Raw genomic sequence first — 20,476 nt, forward strand, 5'->3', positions numbered from 1 at the left:
TGTGAGTTACATATCATTGAATGTTTCAAGAGTCCATTGGACATGCATGGAAATGTCCATGGCATGCACCATGCCTGTTACTGTGTGTGTTTTGCCTGGACTGGCCCATGTGTTGTGGAGGGACATGATGGAAGTGTACTTTGACAGTGGTGCTCATCTGCTATTGCTTCCTGTCTAGGGGACCATTGTACAGTGCCCTGATGCTTGTGTTCTTTGTCTCCCTCTACGCAGCGGCTAGTGAAGAAGAGGGCGGAGACGGCGCTGTGGAGCAAGGCGGCGGGGATGCCCCCACGGCTGCAGCGGAAGGGGTGGGTGAGCCCCCACAGGGGCCTGCTACGGTGGGAGACGGTGAGGAGCCATCCAGGTTGGTGGTTTGCACAGAGGAGGAGGAGGCCACCACTGGGGCACACATGGGGCCTGGTGGGGGCATCCCTGCTGGTGCAAGTGGTGCAGTCCAGGGCCAGGGGCAGGAGGCAGCACAGGTCACCGTGGAGGGGCCTGTGCATGTCGCTGTCCCTGACCCTGTGAGTGCACCACCATGCACCAGCAGGGATGCCCTGTCCCAGGCCTGTCCGCAGGTAGAGGGGATGTCCATGTCACCTGACTCCCCTCCACCTGCGGACGTGGGAACCCCTGGCCGTGCGGAGAAGGTCCTGATTGGGGTCGCGTTGCGCACGGCTGCGATTCGTGATGCCGTGCGTGCTTCCCGGGAGGAGCACGCACGTCATCACGAAGTGCACCGTGCCGACGTGGCCCAATTGGGATCGGCCATGTTCGGGGGTTTCCTGCATGTGTTGGCCAATGTGGCGGCCCTCTCCTCCTCTGTCCAGGCTATCCACCAGTCGTTCTCCTTGCCGTCTTCCAGCCCAGATGCCACCAGGGCCCCCTGTGGACCTGCCCCGACCAATGCAGCCAGCTCGGTGGGGATCCCATCCCTGCCACAGTCGGGAGTCAGAGATCCAGCAGGGGTGGACACCAGAGCAACTGGACCCCAGCAGATGGAGGATGTGACGGCATCATCGGGCAGGGCACGTGCACGACGGCGTCGGTGGTTTCCATCAGCCTGGATGCCGTCGTGCTGGCACAGGCAGTTGCGTCGGAGGCAGCAGCAGGCTCAACGTGGGAGGCATCATGGCTCGGGGCCATCAACATCAGGGGTGCAGGCATCGGCCGGAGGGCAGGAGAACCCTGGAATGGGAGTGGCTTCCGTGTGGGAGAGGTTGTGCCAGCGGATAGGTGCGGAGCGGCAGCGGGCAGAGGAGGAACGGCTCACGATGGTCAGGGCGGAGGACTCCATGCGGAGGGCGCTGAGGCGGGCTGAGTGCCTCGAGGGTCTTCGCAGGGAGTTTGAGCTTGACACTGCGTTATCCCTGCGGGACCTCGGGGCCAGGGAACATGCCCGCCTCCAAGCCATTGACCAGGAGTTCGAGGATGCCCTGGCCCATGACGACAACCAGTGAGCCGTCCGAATAGCCCGCTGCCTTTGTATATAGTTGTATAGTTAGGGTTAGGTTTCCTTTGTTTTTTTGAATTTTTTTTGGGTTGCGATTGGACAATGCACCACTTTTTTGTATATAGTTCCCTTTTTAGTTAGTAGTCAGTTAGGTTTAATTTGGTAGGGCTCATGGACCCAGGATTATCTTCTTGATTGGCTTATTTTAATTTTTCATAATTTTTTCTTGGACATTCATCTTGTTTTGTTTGATTTGCTTTGTGTTTTTTCTTATTTGCTGTTCAATACATATTATTTTTTTAATCTTCAATGTGTCGTATCATCTCATTGCTTTCAGGCATGTCATGTTGGGTGTTTTGTCATTCACTTGCAGCCATTGTGTGTGACAGACATGTGTTAAATTGCATTATTTACATTGGGGGTGTAACATGTAATTGGCTTTGATATGTGGGTGGGTGTGATAGTTGGTTGGGCCTTTTGGCAGGGGAGGATGGGCATTACGGACATGATTGGGGAATGTTGGGACCCAGGTGCAGGGGGGCATGGATTGGACATGGGTGGGGGCCTGCTGGCAGGTGCCCCACAGTGCTGGGGGGTGGGGGTGGTGGGAGACATGAGTGGGGCCCTGGTGGAGGGTGACCCTGGTGGCTGGGGTTTGGGGGTGGTGGGAGACATGAGTTGGACATGGGTGGGGGCCTGCTGGCAGGTGCCCCACAGTGCTGGGGGGTGGGGGTGGTGGGAGACATGAGTGGGGCCCTGGTGGAGGGTGACCCTGGTGGCTGGGGTTTGGGGGTGGTGGGAGACATGAGTTGGACATGGGTGGGGGCCTGCTGGCAGGTGCCCCACAGTGCTGGGGGGTGGGGGTGGTGGGAGACATGAGTGGGGCCCTGGTGGAGGGTGACCCTGGTGGCTGGGGTTTGGGGGTGGTGGGAGACATGAGTTGGACATGGGTGGGGGCCTGCTGGCAGGTGCCCCACAGTGCTGGGGGGTGGGGGTGCAAGGGGACATGTGTTGGTGTTCATTAGTTCAAGGAGACATGTGCCTTTGCTGGGGGGCATGCCCATGTTGGGTGGGCTGCCTGCGGGACATGACCAGGGATGCAGGGTAGTCCCCTGTGGTGTGGGCTGCCTGCAGGGGCCGTGGAGGGTGTACAGGGTACACCTGGGAGGAGCCACACTGTCAAATCACATGTGGAACTTCCCGCGCACCCCTGAAATACACGCGCCCAGGCTATTCGCGTGTGGAACTTCCCGCGCACCCCTGAAATACACGCGCCCAGGCTATTCGCGTGTGGAACTTCCCGCGCGCCCCTGAAATACACGCGCCCAGGCTATTCGCGTGTGGAACTTCCCGCGAACCCCTGAAATACACGCGCCCAGGCTATTCGCGTGTGGAACTTCCCGCGAACCCCTGAAATACACGCGCCCAGGCTATTCGCGTGTGGAACTTCCCGCGCACCCCTCAAATTCACGCGCCCAGGCTGTTCGCGTGTGGAACTTCCCGCGAACCCCTGTAATACACGTAGCCCGCTCCCCCAGGCCCGATCGCGTGAGGAACTTCCCGCGCACCCCTCAAATTCACGCGCCCAGGCTATTCGCGTGTGAAACTTCACGCGAACCCCTGAAATATACGTAGCACGCTCCCCCAGGCCCGATCGCGTGTGGAACTTCACGCGAACCCCTGTAATACACGAAGCCCGCTCCCCCAGGCCCGATCGCGTGAGGAACTTCACGCGAACCCCTGTAATACACGTAGCCCGCTACCCAGGCCCGATCGCGTGAGGAACTTCACGCGAACCCCTGTTATACACGTAGCCCGCTCCCCCAGGCCCGATCGCGTGAGGAACTTCACGCGAACCCCTGTAATACACGAAGCCCGCTCCCCCAGGCCCGATCGCGTGTGGAACTTCACGCGAACCCCTGTAATACACGTAGCCCGCTCCCCCAGGCCCGATCGCGTGAATAACTTCACGCGAACCCCTGTGATGCACGTACCCTGCAAATCGCGTGTGACACTTCCCGCGCACCCCGGTATACATGCACACGTATTTTTTGTCAGCGGGTGTCCGTGTTTGTGGGTACCCCTTTGCACGTCATTTTTCCTGGAGGGCCACAGGATGGGACATTCATCATGGCAGTATATAGGTGCTATTTGTTGGCGCACCTTTTGGCGCACATTTCTTACAGCCGCAGAGACGCTACCGCCTCCTTTCTTGTGGCGGTCGTGTTTGTGCCTGTGCGCTGGTTTGAGCGTGCGCTTTTTTCCCCTATTCTATTCCATGAATACGTGTTGTAGGCGAGCGTGTGGGCGTTCCGCGCACTTGTGCCCTGTACTTCCCCCGTGACGCCCACGTTTTGGCAAGTTGTTCCCCATTCCGAGTGTTACGCCCGTGTTCCGCCTACTTTTATTGCGTGCGCCGCGCTATGTGCGATTTTCGCTGTGGCCTGTGCGATTTTCGCTGTGACCTGGCGCACGCTGTTAGATGGCCTGTGCGCTAACGTGCGCCGCGCACTTTTTATCGCACATCCGCTGGTTTTCTCGCGCACGGCCTTCCATGAATCGACGTGCGCTGCTTTTCGTGCGATTTTCGCACGTTCACTGCGATTTTCGCTATTCCACTGCGATTCGCACGTTTATGCCCACTTGCGCCGCGCTAATTATTCCATGAATCGGCCTGCAAATCTGTGACAGCTAAGCGAGCAACACAATAAAGCATGCACCCTTTTAAAATGTGTTCATACCCATAACATCTAATAGCTTGATATGCTAAAAAGTAAAGTTTGCTTTCATGTCCCGAGTTGAATATTCTTTAATAACCATACATAACATGCTGGAAGTTTGTGACAAATCTCCAAACCTAAGTGAGTTTATGGCACAACTTATTTTTTGGGGTGATTTTAAAGCGCTGAAAATGGAGTGGGTAAATGCAGGATCATTTGCCTTTTGCATCTTCTAGTTTTCCATGCAGAATGTGGAACAGTGATATTATTTTGGCACAAAATGCTGCTATTAGTATTTACATGTTATGATGCTTTACTATGCAAGTCAACTCTATAGGACATTATTATTGTAAGTCTTGACACCCAAAACTAAAAGTTTTGTTCCAAGTAAAGCGCAGAAGAAGGTGGCCATGCCCAAATTGAAAGAGCGGGTTAAAATCCCAGCTTCGTAAGTGTGTGATGCTAGGCAAATAACGTAATCTCATTCTGACTTCAATTGCAAAAATTGGAGTGCATATAAGTTAACACAATTACAAAAGGACAGTTTTAAAAGTGTAGCGACACATTGGTGTATACTGGTGCTCCTCTGCTAGTGGCTCAAATACTGCTGCATAGAATTGCATTATTGCTGCACTGGCCTTCTTCCCCCTCCCCCCCCCCCCCCATTCTTGTAACACTGGATTTGACAGGCAGACATAGTGTCACCAGCCAGTCAGTGCACCAGAGATTCTAGTATAGCGGACTGTGGTAGAACCAGCATTACATTTTCTCCCCTGTTGCTCCCAGCCACTGAAGGTGCTTGGGCCGTCCAGAGTACTGCCCCACACTCTGCAATGCCCTGTTATGCTAGGAAATTGAGTCTTTCATTGCACACCATCTACCATTTTCACACTTTCTAGGACCTTCAGGTTCTGCAAGAAGTGGGTGTTTCAAACTCAAAGGAGAGAGCAGTTAACTGATTGTAACATTGAAGCTGCACTAGAATATTCTTATTACAATGAGTAACGAAGTTAGATGCCCCTACCCAAGTAAGTTTGCCATTCCTCCACAGTCTCGTGGAGAGTTAGTGACTCTCCCAACATTTGAAGGGTTAGCCCCAGCCTACATTTTAGCCTAGGTGCACCCCTGGATGTGCGCACTTGCATTTTGATAGGCAGGGAGGTGAGGGAAGTCTTTCCCCCAAACTGGCGCTGTTAAAGTTTTACTGTGTGTTCTCAGAAAAATGTACTTGAACAAACGCAGTAATACTTTAAAGCTGTTACTTTCAAGAAAGTCTTCATCACCTCTCTGCATATTGTGCTTTAAAATATACTATTCAATAGTTGTTCCCCACACCAGACCATGGGAGGAGTTGGGTAGAAGAGTGGGGGCAGAGCCTCCAAGTTTGCCCTGCCTATTTTCTGAAGTGGGCCCTCCCATCACAACTTAGTTCCCCCTCCTGCCCCCCGAAATGTAGGTTTTGTTGGGCCCCTGCATTGGGGAGAGGTCAGGTAGGTCGGCTTACTCTCACAAGCCACCAGCCACCCCACCGCTCCCCTCAAAGTGCTGAAATAAAGGGGCGGGAGCCAGCACATCTGCAATTATTCCTTTACTTGCTGCCTGTTGTAAACCTGCTCTGTAATGTATCATTTATAAAGTTATGCTGGCTGTAGTAAGACGTGCACTTGCTGTTGAGCTATGCCACGAGGAATGGGCCATTACCCCATGCAGGGATGAACGGTTCCATTAGCCTGAACTGAATATGTTTACCAATAGCACTTGCAGGGAGGCCATGTGCCATTGGCGCATGCAGAAAAGAGATGCTCAGTTAGCATGTGCAGAGAGGAGATGTGCTGCTGCATGTGTACGGAGGCTATGCCAATAACAGGTCGAAGGGAGTATGTGTTCTTACATAGCGCTTTTAGCCGAATTCCTTCTGCTTTTAAGCACTGTGGTAACGGTTGTTATCCCATTTCGAATGGTACTTCATTTATTACAGCAAAACAGAGCAGAATGCCAGGTGAGCACTGTTGGGCATTGTGGTGGGGGCTGGCGAGGACATGTTTGAGTCAGGCTGAATAAGGAAAGGGGAGGGGGGAAAATCGGGTACCTTTGGCCCCAGTACATTTTGTCAATTTCCAGCACTGATAGCACTGATAGTAACTTGTGTGAAGGGTCATTCTTCATTATTGCATTTCTTGTAAGAAAGAAGCGACTCCTCTGCGGTCTTCCCTCTGTGCCACACCCATTAAAGGCTGTGTCACGTAATTGGAACTTGGGAAGTGCAAGCTGCCCTCCTGCCCAGTAGCTTTCCACCCTTTTTTTTGGATGCAACGTTTTAGCCTGTGCAGAAGGAACCCCTGCCGTTAGGACTGGCAGAGAGGAGATGTGCTGTTATAGCATGGGCAGAGGAGATGCTACGTTAGCACTCACAGAGAAGAAATGTCCCCATAGTATGTACTTAGTAAAGATGTGTCATTTGCACGTGCCATGGAACAGAAGAGCAATTAGCATGCAGAGCCAAGATGTGCTGTTAGTATCTGCATAGACAGGATGTGGAGTTTGCACATGCTAACTGCACATCCCGTCGCTGCACAGGATGTCCAGTTAGTACATGCAGGGATGGGATGTGCGGTTAGCATGTGCAAAGAGGTTACGTCCCGTCCCATTAGCATGTGCGTAGAAGGCATGTCGTTAGCATGCACATCTCTGTGCACATGCGTGCAGTTATCACACATGTACAGAGTTGTCCCACTAGTATGTGCACAGAGAAGATGCACCATTAGCAGACGAGGAGAGATGTGCCAATAGCATGCGCAGAGAAGAGATTGGAGGTCACTGTGGTTAGAGATATGTCCTGTCAACGTGTACAAATATCAGGCTTGCTAAACAGAACATGTTCTATCAATACGTGAAAACAATGTCTGCCATTAGCATATGCATAGAGATGTGCTGTTAGCACGCTTACAGTGTAAAGGTGCAATTTACACATGCAAATGACACAAATTTGCTCTTCAAATGCTAACGGCACATCTCTGAAAATGCTGAAAGTAGGTGTGCCTTTACCATGTGCACAGAGTGCGTGCCGTACTCGTTAGTATGTGGCAAGAGGAGATGCGTAGCTAGCATGTTCAGGGAGGATATATGCCATTATCAAGTGGAGTGATGTACTGTTAGTATGTGCCCAGACGGGATGTGCCGTTAGCATGTGGAGTGAAAGGCTCTGCACAAGCCAGACAACTTTTGGTCTATGGTCTGATTTTACATATGCACTGGGTGTATGTGTTGGATATGTTTTACTCTCTTGCAGAGGAGAACTCATTTTTACTCTTGAAATTGCATTTACTCTCTAATTTGAAAAATCATGCGTAAAATACTCCCACCTCAAAATATTATCTGGAGCACTGCCTATATCGGACACTGCAATTTCCTGCGGCATCACTGACCTGTCCCCTGATATTTGTACAGAATTTATATCGCGCTTGAAACGGTTTGCCCTACAATTGGATGGGGCTACTGACATTTCAAAAGACGCTCATTTGATTGCTCACGTGAGGTACTGCCATGGAAAAGCAATATTGGAGGATTTCTTATTTTGTAAACCAATTCAGGGTAGAGCAACTGCATCTGAAGTCTTTGACATGTCAAAGTTCCCACTGCCTAAAGTGGGTGGCCTGTTAGTATTTGCACGCATGGTGCTCCTTCAATGTGTGTGCTAGAGCTGGGTTAAAAGCAAAAGTGTTGGCAGTAGCGTCACATATATTGTGGACACAATGCATGATACAATGGGAAGCTTTGCTTGTGCGCAATATGGGAAATGAACACAGAGGTGCTGACTTCTGTTGCAAAGATTGTACATAAGATGCACCGCACAAGGGCCCCTCTGTTTGCCACATTATGTGCAGAAAAGGGAGCTGAACATGATTCTTTTTTGTTTCACACGGAGGTCAGGTGGCTCGCCAGGGGAAAAGTTTTAAATCGCATTCATGAACTCAGGAATGAAGTGAGACGCTTTAACCTGGGTTTAGACCAGACAAAAGAAGAGCCTCTGTGTGAATCACGCTGGAATGTACTGTTGGCGTACCTTGGCGACATCTTTGGAAAGCTACATTTTCTAAATCTCTCCCTGCAAGGCACAAAAACCATATAATTTGCTATGAACGCAAACATATTCAAGAAGAAGCTCTAGCTTGGGAGGAGGAGGGTTGATGTCGGCATTACAAATGCGTTTCCATTATGAGCATGCTCTCGAGGAGGTGGAGTATGACCTTTCATGTGTTGCTGGAGAGAGTAAACCATCTCTGAACCAGTCTCAAAGTTCTTTCCAGAGGACAATTGTAACGTCAATGACTGGGTGGTTCAGCCTTTGCTAGCAGAGGGGCCCACCACCAGAAGGGAATAATGGAGCTTCGCCTACTGGAGAGCCAATTCAAAGAATTGCCTTTGGCAAATTGTATCTGCAGAGTTTCCAACTTTATCCAAAAGTGCAGTTAATGTATGTTACCTTTCAGCACCTTGTACCTTTGCGAGATTGGATTCTCAGCACTTGCAGCCCAAAAAACTAAATATTGGTCCAGTCTGGAGGTGGAAGTTCTCCAATATGCAATTGACCAACTTGCAAGTGACTACATAGATGGTATCTCAAAGTTGTACTTAAGAAACAAATTATCAGTTGCATGTCAAATGTTACTGTAGGACAGCAATAATGGCTGTTTTCTTTTGTGGGAAATAGCCAACACTACTTTTAGTCAAGTCCTCTGTATTGTAGTAGCAAAACATTCTGAATGCTGTTTATCAATATTTGTCCTCTAATCTAATTTGAGTTATTGCAAGCAATAATTTTGAAAGAATTTTAGTGTTTGTTTGGCACCCACACCACCATTTGGGGCACCATTCTACACCAGCACGTGATAACTGTTTGCAACGATAAACGAGTCCATGTGTATAGAGGGGCCTAAGCCAGGTACATTTTTCTTAGCGTAATGGGAGTGCGGGGGGCTGGGTCAAACCACTGCTGTAGAGTGATTAATTTTTTTTTAAAGGTGAAAAACCTAATTGCTCTCTTGCTGGCACTGTTATGTGTTAACGTATATGTTGATTGCTAGTTTGGAAGAGCACTTGGACGCTCCCCGGTCCCTAGGGGACAATGCACGTGCAGACTTGGAACAGTGGAAGTTTAATGTACTAAACAAACCTTTGCAAAATCTCTGGTTTCTTTTTTATTTTTTGTCTCCTTGTGATGGGACCAGTTCATTCTTGTTAGATGTTGGGTAGCTTGGAGCCATTTCTTCCTTTTCTGGATATTTCAGCAGCCTTGTCTAACAGAGGAATGGCGCACTAGCAGGAGTTTTCTGACCTGGCCGTGAAAGGAGTGCTGATAATTGCTTTGCTATTTGAAATTGGGAGGTACTTTATTCCCTTAAGACAGTGGCCTTCAAACCTTTTTTTTATGCTGATTCATCCTCACACCTGCCCGAGTAAAAATATAGTTTCTGCTTCCCCCGAACAAGCCACAACTGCTTATATTTTCTATAAAAAAATTGTTGCTTTTATCCTGTTTGAAAGAGCTTTACCCCCTCCCCTGAGCATCTTTCGGGCACCCCTGTTTGAAGACCACTGCCTTAAGGCACCCTAGCTGTTCAGCATACAGAGGCCCCCTTTTCATGGGTGGGGTGATTCCTTCTCTTTTCTAGTTCCAGTCTGATCGCTTTCAAACTGTAATTGTCCTACTGGCTGCCCCTCTGGCTTTAATGTCGTTCCTTTTCCAATTCTGCCAGAATGTTCCACATGAATAGATCCATGCCTTCCTCAGATGGGTGCACCTGACCCTCTAAGTAATAAGCTATCTATGTGTAGCAGGCCGTGGTTTACTATTTTCCAGGATTTTTCCACTGCTCATGAGCGCTGCACTTTTTCAGCTGTAGTGCTTAATTTATGTATGGCACAGTAGTGATGCTCATGGGGGGTATCATCTGACCCTTCTGGAGGATAGTGCTTTGCCCATATTAGCAAAGGCCTGCCTGCTAAGCTGTAATATTTACTTTTTGTTACCCGAGTAAAGATCACTTTGGTCATGGGTTCTGTCACTGCATACCCTCCTATTTTTGGTCCCTATAAATTCCTGTATAAGTTGCGGTCCACAAGGTGGGACTCTCTAAGGTTGATATTTCCATTTAAAGGGGATGTTCACTGAAAAATTATAATGGGCTATAATAAAAAATAGTTTTAAAGAAAGTTCATGTAAAATTTGGAGTAAATGAGGCTTTCAAGCACTAGGAGGCATCCCTTTTGTGAAATGAATGAGCCTTCTGTGCTTATGTTAAGCTCTGCTCTTTTGTGGCAATAAAGAAGCAAACGCCCCTTACTGGCAGAGAATGCTGCCGTGCTCCTTCCTTCCCTGTGCTGCTGGTGAGTGCTTCTGTTTTTTTTCTGCTCCACCGGGCGACTTGAACCTTGCTGCACGCCGTGACCGGCATGCAGCGTTCTATTTATAATTGCTGTGCCTTTTTGAAGTCTCCCGGGCTCTCCTGAGCTGTGGGAGCTCAGGAGACTTTTATTGTATTTATATTTGCTGTGCCTTTTGTCCGGGGCTCCCCCGAACTGGGGGAGCTCGGGAGACTTAAAGCGAACGTCGCAGCAATTATGAATATTTTGCCGGCCTCATCTTCATAATTGCTGCAACTTTCAGTTTCCTGTGCTCGGGAAACTTGAGTAGAAAGTCACAACAATTATGAAATATTTATATATAATTGCTGTGTATACGTTTTTTGTGCTCCCCTGGGCCTGGAGAGCACAAGGAAGTTACAGCAATTGTAAACACTGTGGCAGCCTCCTCTCATTCGTGTTATGCCCTGCTCTCTGGCAGCAGTAAGCAAAACCTCCCAGTAGGGGGCTTTTGCTTGATTATTGCTGCATGAGCAACTTTCTTTAAAAATATTTTTTACATACATTTTTGATTATGGCCCATCTTTTGAAACAATACATTTTGAGTGAACTTCCCCTTTAAGAAACTGAAACACGGTTGCTTGTCTTTAAAGGATGCACAAACAATGGCTTTGCAGCATATAGGTTTGAGTGCTCTGCAGTTAAGAACGTATTGCCTCTCCAGAACACCCACATCTAGTTTTATTAGCGAGCAGATGGAACTAGTTGAAGTCTTGTAGGAAGTTACCAGGAACCAAGAGACTCTTCACTCACAAATAGGGACACATCCGGCAGGAGCATCCATAGCAAGCTCACTGTAAATGAAAGGTTTTGGATACAGACAAGTTTCAAAAAATACTTGGAGCATACCAAATTAACTTTTTTTTTTTCCTCTCCTTTCTTTTAGGCAATAATTCAAATCATGGCACTCTTTAATGGGCTTTTCTTTGATCTGACAATTCTGTGTATTTTAAAGGAGGAATTTGAGCCTTTGGCAATTCCTGGTGAAGTTAATGGCTGATAAGAGGGTCTTGATGAAAGTAGAAGAGAAATGCGTGAAGAAAAGGATTTCAAAGCAGTACTGCTTGTCCAGTCAGCAGATAAGCAATTTTATTTGGGAGGAGGGTACATTCCCTTTTTAACACATACAGGTGAGTACTGCACAATTCCCACCACTCCTTTATAGCATCTCTTTCCTCTAGAGTAACTCTCTAAAGTTATAGATGGTCTACATTATTTCTCTTATGATATTTGGCATTTGTAGAGAACCTTTTACCATTGGTATGATCTCAAAGTGCTATGGGTTGAACTCCTTCAAGGACCATAGTCCTGGTCAGAGTATGTGTGCAGCTAGACTGAGTTGTGGATTGCTGCATGGGGAGGGAGGGAAAGCGCCAATGAGTGCAAGAATAAGCAAAAAATGAAACCAAGGGGACGGATAGGGTTGTGCTTAAGGGGAGTCACTTACCCCAGTGTACAGCTCAAGCTCTTTCTCTCCTGACATCCACCTTAATCTTTCTTCCTGTCTCACTACTATCAAAAACTGGATGTCATTCCACTTTCCTTCTTTGTCCCCATCCTGTTAACCCTCATAACGTCCCTCTTACTCTGTTTCTCTTTTATAGTCCCAGGTAAATTGTTCTGCATATTGTTTTCAATGGTTTGTCTCATGTTTTGCAATTATGCTTCTAACTTCTTGTTGAAGCGCAAAGCGATATATAAAATTTAATAAATACAAGCAGTCTGTCACATTTTGAAGTTTTAACATGCCTTTTTCATACCCACAGCCAAGAACCAGTGTGTTAAGACAAAGAAAACATTTGACGAAATGATTAAAACCTATTGTGATGCAGAGGGATTAACGAGTGTTGTGTGAACTTCAAGAAGATGCAGTGAAGAAAACGAGAATTATATTGTAAAAGCTGATGGGTGGAAAACTGATTTCCCAAACTGTTTGGCACGCATGGCTAGTGTTCTTCATTCCTGCCTTAGAACCCACCTCTTTTACTTCACCTGTACAAATAATCGGCAGATGTCTCTGTGTAATGTTGCAGTTCCCAAAGATGTAGCTGACTATAAAGTAAAAATCAATTGTCTGCGACAAAATTTTAGTTGGACATAATTTGACAAGCTTACACTCGATCATGTCTTCTCAACAGTGTGTCCTTGTTACAGTATGATGTCGTGCCTGTTTATACAGTGAAGTGAGACCTACACATCTGATCAATCATTCAGGTTACGGTCTTTAAAAACAATGGAATTGGAACATTCCCACAAATGAGTTTAGTTGCTATGTCAGCCCCTGCTACTAATCGACAATGTAATTGTTAGATGCTCATAGTGATATTGACTGTGCAGTCTGTCATGCAGGTAGACTTTTAACTGATTCTCTATTTCAGTACAGTGATTTGTAATTCTGAGAGTTTACTGGTTGTGATGCCATGTTAGCTAGTGGTGAGAACTGAAATGAGGGAGTTTACAGGTTGGTTTGTGACATTGTTGGGTGGATTTGTAGTTTTGTACACTAAATTGGCGAACTTAGTTAATGACATTTGAGTGTTCTAGCATACAAGGCAAAGATGGAAAGTGAAAGCAAATTTCCCTTGCGGTTTTCCAGTACACTATTCATATGTGTAACTTGAATCACCCTATGGTAAAACTGCGCGTATTACACACAAGGGATACATCCTGGGGTAATCGAATTCCTTTCCCTATATCTTTTGGCAGCACCATGAAATGGTTGTCTTCAGTAATCATTCACAATTCCAAACCCATCCTAATGGTGCCATAGAACCATCCTGTGGTAATCACCCCCACCTATCATGAATTCATGGGGTCATCCTGGAGCCCACCCATCCTGAAGTTGTCTTGGGGGTCATCCTGGAGTAATCACCCCCCCCCCCCCTTATCCTGAAGTTGTTGTGAAGTCATCCTGGAGTAATACCCATCCATCCTGAAGTCGTCATGGGATCATCCTGGAGTAATACAAGATCATGACTGGAAATAATCAGAACTCATCCTGGAGTTGTGTCTGTGATCACTCTAGAGTCCTCTCATTTAAATATTTTGGCCTATACACATACTTCAGGATGATCTCCCTGAACTAGCCACGGATTACTCCAGAATGATTTGAGGAAGATCTTGCTTTTTGACTTGAGATGGTTTCCAGTGCAATATCATCCCTTACTATGATTCTACTTCTTTTAATGCCATTTTCTTTGATGCCCTGGTGTTTCGTAGACTGATATAACTTCCAGCGATCCCAAAACCTATACAAATTAGGTGGCTTCTTAGGCCCTGGGGTCTCACAAACCCTAGGACCCAGCTTACGAAATGGATATCAGGATGAATGTTTACTCTTGTATTGCTCTACCCAACACCGGGAGACAAAAGCGATGTCTTTTCGAGGTGATGGTGGAGTTACCTCGGCACAATCCCTGTGTAATTCAATGTATTCTAATCTCAGGACTGCTGCTTCTAATGGGATGGAAGAGTGGCCGGAGGTGAACCCCTTTGACACGGGTCAGAGGGGGGAGGGGAGTTGGGGGCATGCTGTGAATCAACAATCAATGTTACCCAATCCTGCTATCAATTACCTCCTTGCTCTGCGGGACAGGGAAATCTGTCACCTCCCTGACGGTGGCAGTGGTGGAAATAAACTGTCAGAAAAGTGTAAGTAAGCTCGAGCAGATGATTTTACCACAGTTGGACCTTTCCAAGAAAGCATTCAAGTTGAGTGACTACTAGTTCATATCGGAGGAACGCACCTAGCACTGTATGTACCTCACGTGACTTGCATGTTGCGTTCCAAGCAATGCATATCCTGTCTGGTCCTAAGTAGAACTTTGTGTTCCCTTATCCTATATCAGAACTCTGTGTGTCCTGCCTGATGATCTGAGATTTTACGTTACGTATATGCCGCCTAGTGATATTTAATTAACAGGATGGCTGGAACCAGAATAAGTGAAGTGAGAGGGGAAACGCAGCCATTGCCCTGCCAACTTCCTGGTGGAATTTGTGGTAAACCAGATAGTCTTCGGGATTTGTATTCAAGCTGCATATGTGGGCTTTGCAGAGGGGGTAGGTTTAAATGGGATCTTTAAATAAGGCCACTAGGTGACTCCTGGTTGTGGTGGAGTCAGTGCCCTGGCCAGATTAGGGTCTCCCCACCAATGCAAAAGAGACACAGACAGTTATGTTCTAACAAGGTCCCTGTGCTGACTGACTGTGCAGCACGGGAAACTGCTTTTTATTTCTTCCGTCCCGTGATCTTGTGCTTCACTAAAACTCAAATGGACACACACTGCACTGGTGACATTGCGTCACTGAGTCAGTGTTTTAAGTGGAAAAAGAAACCAGGGGACCCACAATAAAAAGACCACTGCAATAATACGAGGTTGGATATTGAGCCCTGCTGTATACTGCTACTACAGAGCACGGCCAGCACTGGAGCCAGACACAACATTTTGGGGGGATCGGGGGGTGGGGGGTGGCGGGGGGGGGGGGCTGGATGGCAGTTTTGAAAGCTGGTAGTGATTGGGGCCATTAAATCTATTGTGCTGTTTTCCCCCACCAGAGTCCAGTATGCTGCATAGATATTACCAGTACCTTAAGTGACACTGGAAAATGAGACTGGGCTCATCAAGGGGGCTCTGCCCAATGGTGGGGGGGTCCGCCTGCTTGCTTGTTAGGCTACGCCCCCTTGATGAGCTCAAGCTCAATGGTCTACAGGCAGCCTTTTGTAAATATCAACACCCTCTCTCCACTCTGGGGGAGAGAGGGTGCTGATCTCTGCATTTATTTTCTGGAGGCTTGCCTGGCAGTGGACAGCGCCTCACCTTTTCAGCCTTAATGGTGGTGCTACCCCTTGCCAGGCCGGGAGGGGCAGAGCCACCATTAAGGCTGAAAAAGTGAGGCTGCTGGAAGTCGAGCCCTTTTTTTCCCTAAAGCCTGAAACTCTTGTGAATGAATGGGAGCTTCAAGCTTTTGAAGAAAAGGCCTCTGGTTCCAGTGGCCTCACTTTTTTTTCCATAAGGGTGGCACCGGCATCTCTTGCTAGAAGGGAGGCCTCACAAGTGCGGTATCGCCATCATGGATTAAAGGCATTTTTTTCTGAGGCCTGAAGCTCTTGCACATAGCGGCTAAGATTGCCAGGGGAGATTAGTGAGCCCTTGCAGGGCCCCACCCCAGAACGAGATTTCCCAGCATGCCGGGGCTATGCCCGGCCTGCTTAAAACCCTGGATATTACGCCTTCATTTGGCCCATTAATCTTTCACCCCCAACTCACCAGAGGCGTAGTTGCGCAGGGTCAGTTTGAGGCATAACAATGTCTCGGGAACAGTTGCAACTGGCAATTCATTCATTTTGTGACAGACTGTTGGAATAGTACCCAAGAGGGAGGTTTATGATCAAATATGATGCAAATTGTCCATTTTAAAGAAAATTCTTTCAGTTGCAAAGGATCAAAAAATGCATTCCGTAACACTGGTCAAAACCACTAGTTGCATTGTGAAGTAACTTATCAAAGTGGCCCACATGGATCAAAACAATAGCCCACTTTGACCAAAGAAATTGGCCCACACTAACATTTAGCATTTTTTTTGTTCTACAGGCCAGTCTGAGCCTGTAGCCAGGATTGTGTAACAAGTGGGGCGAGGAGCTAATGTAGTGGGGCTCAGACTAAGGGAGCACTGGGCTTGTTCTGTCTCTGGCTGAATGCGCAGAAGCAACCGAGCGTAGCAAGGGAGTGCAAACCAAGCAAGGTGCGTTCAAAGGGGTTCTCCCCCAAGACAAGAAAAATATTTAAATAAGGGTTTAAAATGGTGCGTTTTACAGTGCACTTTCTGTGATACATTAAGTTAAAAAGCCACACAATCATTAAACTTGAAATCGGATTTCAAGTCACCAACAATGCACAGGAGCTTTTTCAAACACATTTCCATAATGCCTTTGCCCACAGTATGCAAGTGCAAAAAACATGTTTCTACTGATTGTGTCCAAACATGTCCATTCTAGTGTTACACACACACCGTAAGTCATTCACAGCAGCACCTAGAACATTCACACTGCATTCTCATTCACATGCGCACTTGCTCCCATGTACGCCATTCACACTGCCTTCATATGCATGCACTTACTGACACCCCCAAATACAAACATGGATGACAAAAGGGGTTCCAAGAAGCAGTCTTTGATATGATATTTTATTGTACCTCACTCGTACACAAGTGTTTTAGAGCGCGCCAAGGCAAGGGAGAACAAAAAATGATCTTACTAGGCCCAGTGACATTGAGAACGGGCAAGTGCATGGAAGGGGGAAGAAGTGGAAAGTGTGGAGCAAAGGAAAACAAATATGAAATAAATGTGGGTTGAGGCAGCAGACCGGGTATGTCTGATAAATGCAGAACAAAGGGGGGCACTGTATGGTTACAGATACAGACCCCAGTGCAGGGATAGGCCAGAGGCAGTGCGGGTGGGTGGCAGGGTGAGCAGGTACCTTGGCCTGGAAGACAAGGTGTTGGCAAGTGCATGGTGCAGAGAGAGAAAAGATCAGCAAGGGAGAGGAGGGGCGAAGGCAGAAGCAAAGGGGAAGGTCTTCAGGTGCTTCCGGAACTGGAGATGGTTCTCAAGTTTCAGAGTGGCAGGGTGGTTGTTCTAGAGGGAGGCCCCAGCTGAAGACCGAGATCTACCCCCAGCTTGTTTCTTTGAAAAACGACAGACCATGCGGGAGTTAGTGGTAGAGGAGCGAAGAGCTCGAGAGGGGAGGTATTTACGGAGGGATAGCTGAAGATATTTTGGACCCAGGCCCCAGAAAGACTTGTAGACGATGCAGAGGGTTTTGAATTTAATCCTTGCGTCCACTGGGAGCCAGTGGAGAGATTTCAGGGCTGGAGAGATACGATCAAGGACAAGTGTTGCAGTCCTGTTCTGGATGAGTTGTATATGGCGGAGAGTAGAGGCAGGTAGATTTAGAAAGAGGCTGTTACAATAGTCCAACCTAGAGAGAACCAGTGCTCTGGAGACCATGAGCTTCTGGGGGAAGGAGGGAAAAGGCGGAGTACCTCTGAGGAGGTGCAGTAGGAAGTTTGACTTTTTAGAGACATCAGAGATGTGGGCAGAGAAGGAAAGAGTGGATTCAAAGATGACCCTGAGGTTCTTTGCCTCGCAGGTGGGGGTAGGAGGAGGGTCAAGGGAGGCTCGCAGAGGGTGAAGGTGTGCCGATTTTGGAGGATCTCTGTCTTGCTGGCATTAAGGCAGAGATCGTTGGCGGTACACCAACCCTGAATGGCAGGCAATCAGAGATGAAAGAAGGGGAGGAGGCGGCTGAGGGAAGCCTGAAAACGAGTTGTATCATCAGCATAGCACTGGAAATTGGAGCAGAAAACGGCAATGCAGTGGAAGACAGAAGAGAGATAGAGTAGGATGAGGACAGAGGGAATTTTGGAGAGCAGATCTTCATGGGTGTTCAGGAGAGCACTGCCTGTGCTTCTGGCAGCTCTAAAGCCAGACTGATGGTCGTGGAGACAGCAAACATAATCTGAATGAAGGTTAAGCTGAGAGATGGCCAGCTTTTCAGGAGTTAGCCCAGGAAAGGAGTAATGGAAATTGGGCGATAGTTAGCCGGACAAGAAAGATCGGCTGTAGGTTTCTTCAGAAGAGGATGCACAAGAGAGTGCGTCAAATGGGAGTGGAAGGCCCCTGAGGCAAAGGAGTGGTTGCAGAAATCACCAAGGGCTGGCGCAAGAGTATCAATGTGGTCTTCGATGGTTTTAGAGGAACAGGGAGGAGCCTGGTTTGACAAGACTTTCACAGATTGGACTTGTATAGCGACCTCGTCGGGGGAGAAAAGAGGAAAGTACGAGGAGGGTCAGCAAGCACAGATAGGGAGCGGTAGGGGAGGAGAGGGTGGATAGGATGTCCTGGGCTTTTGAGATGAAGTGAGGCAAGGCCATTGTAAAGAGCTGTGAGGCGACAGGAGGGGTAGAGACTGCAGTCGGGTTGGCAAGCTCCTTGCAGATTTGGCCGAGTTATTAGATGCTGCAGAGACACAGGCTTGGATGTGTGCTCTCTTCTTGGTGCAGACAGAGTCAGTATCGCCTTTGCAGCAGGCGTTTGGCATGACAACTGGAAATGCTGAGGCATACAATTCCCAACGCACAGTGTTCATTGATGATGTACTATGCAGATGTAATCCAATAGGGGCTTTTTTAAAGTATTTCGACCTTTCACGAGTACTGTCACGTGTCTGTGTGACTTTCAACTGCAGAGTGATCTCTTCGGAGACAGAGACTTGGGCAGCCAGGCAGGCCGGCCTTTGATTTACGAGACAGGCAAGCTGCCTTTGTTGTTGAAGGCAGCCAGTCCTCCATCAGCAGCAAAGTCCAAAACGGGTCCACTGTAATGATTTGCCCGAGAGGAACTGGCTCCCTAGAAGCTGGCTGAGAATGGTACAGAAGACCCCAAGACATGCAGACACAAGGCAAAGGGGTAGTCTGCTTTTGAAAATGTATATATATTTTTTTTTTATGAGCTGAAAATATTGTGAGCCCTGTCGCATAGCTGTTTAGAAAGGCAGCCTTCGCCTCACGTGGTTTCCCATGGAGCGGTGGTCGCGTGGAGCGAAAAGGATCTGACTCGGAATGAAAGAAGAAAAAAAAGTCTTCTTTTTCTCAGTTCAGCCTATGCACAGCAGAGAGAACACGGGTGCCTGCAGGCATACGGAAACGCTTATAAAGTAATGCATTAAAGGGATCTTTCCTGAGGGTTTCTCCATGCCCGCTGGCAATTGTTGATCTGCTACCGTGGGATACATGTCTGACGGAGAATGAGGAAGCAGCTGTGAGCTTCACTTTACACTCCACCGCCATTGAGAGAAGGAAACTTTGTTATACACATGTGGGCGTTCTTTGTAAGGTCTGTGGTGCTTTTTTATTTATTTTTATTTTATACATTAGGCATTGCAACGCTGTTACTTGTGGGGAGCTTAGTTACAAGGGAAAATACAAGTTGGATAAGCATTTACAGGTTATACATTTACACTATTCAAGCACAGGTAATGTAAACAAATACAGATTCTAACTTAATGCCGTTCTGCAGTCATGTGGGATTTGAAGAGCGGGATTAGGAGGAGAGCATGGTTTTCATGGCTTTTCGGAATGCTATGTGTGATTCCTCCGCCCGCAGGGGTGGTGGTTGGGCATTCCATTGTAAGGAGGCTAGGTATGGGAAGCTAGCGCCTCCTGCTCTAACCCTTTTGACCAAAGGCACCATTAGCATATTAGTATATGGAGTCCTGGTTGGTCTTATCGATGTGGCAGGGTGTTCATCCTTTGTGATAGGTAGGAGGGTGCTGTCTGGTGGATGCACTTATGGGTTAGTGCCAAGGTTTTCGATAGTGTCCGTTATTTGATTGGGAGCCAGTGGGCTTGTTTCCTTGCTGCCGTGCTATGTTCCCTTTTTGGGATAGCCCTTGCTGCACGTAGTGCACTGTTCTGGATGACTTGCAGTTTTTCTAGGTTTTTTGTAGATGTTCCCAGGAAGAGGACATTGCAGTAGTCCAACTTTGAACTGTTTATGGCTCTTGCTATTTTGATGCAGTTGTCCTTGGAGAGGAAGTTGTCAAAAAATGACATCCCGTAGACACTGAAATAAATGTGTCCTTTTTGCAGCACTAGAACCTTTTTTATGCCATGCATTTATAGTACGTTCCCCTGAAATTGCAATACAATCAATACTTTGAAAACAGTATGTCAAGGTGATTTGTTACAACTGTCACTTTACTAACTTCAGACACCACTATTACAAAATGTGTTTTTGCTGGACTTTTTTGTGTTTGTTTACCAATTCTTTTTAAGTGTGTGAGGTGCCTTGTGGAAAGCACCCACCATATATCTGTGTGTT

At 47.7% G+C, this 20,476-nt stretch overlaps 1 long non-coding RNA gene across 1 annotated transcript in view; it reads left to right on the forward strand.

Annotated features, from left to right (window-relative positions):
• Positions 1 to 12,913, forward strand: part of LOC138535236 (uncharacterized) — a 31,073-nt gene extending 18,160 nt beyond the window's left edge. Inside the window, exons 4-5 of the long non-coding RNA XR_011284884.1 lie at positions 11,483 to 11,726; positions 12,363 to 12,913. This is a non-coding gene — a long non-coding RNA (uncharacterized lncRNA). The remainder of the gene's footprint in view (positions 1 to 11,482; positions 11,727 to 12,362) is intronic.
• The last annotated feature ends 7,563 nt before the right edge of the window (positions 12,914 to 20,476 follow it).

The sequence above is a fragment of the Ambystoma mexicanum genome, chromosome 1q (genome assembly GCF_040938575.1).
Source record: "Ambystoma mexicanum isolate Mex_15411 chromosome 1q, UKY_AmexF1_1, whole genome shotgun sequence".
Lineage (NCBI taxonomy): Eukaryota > Metazoa > Chordata > Amphibia > Caudata > Ambystomatidae > Ambystoma > Ambystoma mexicanum.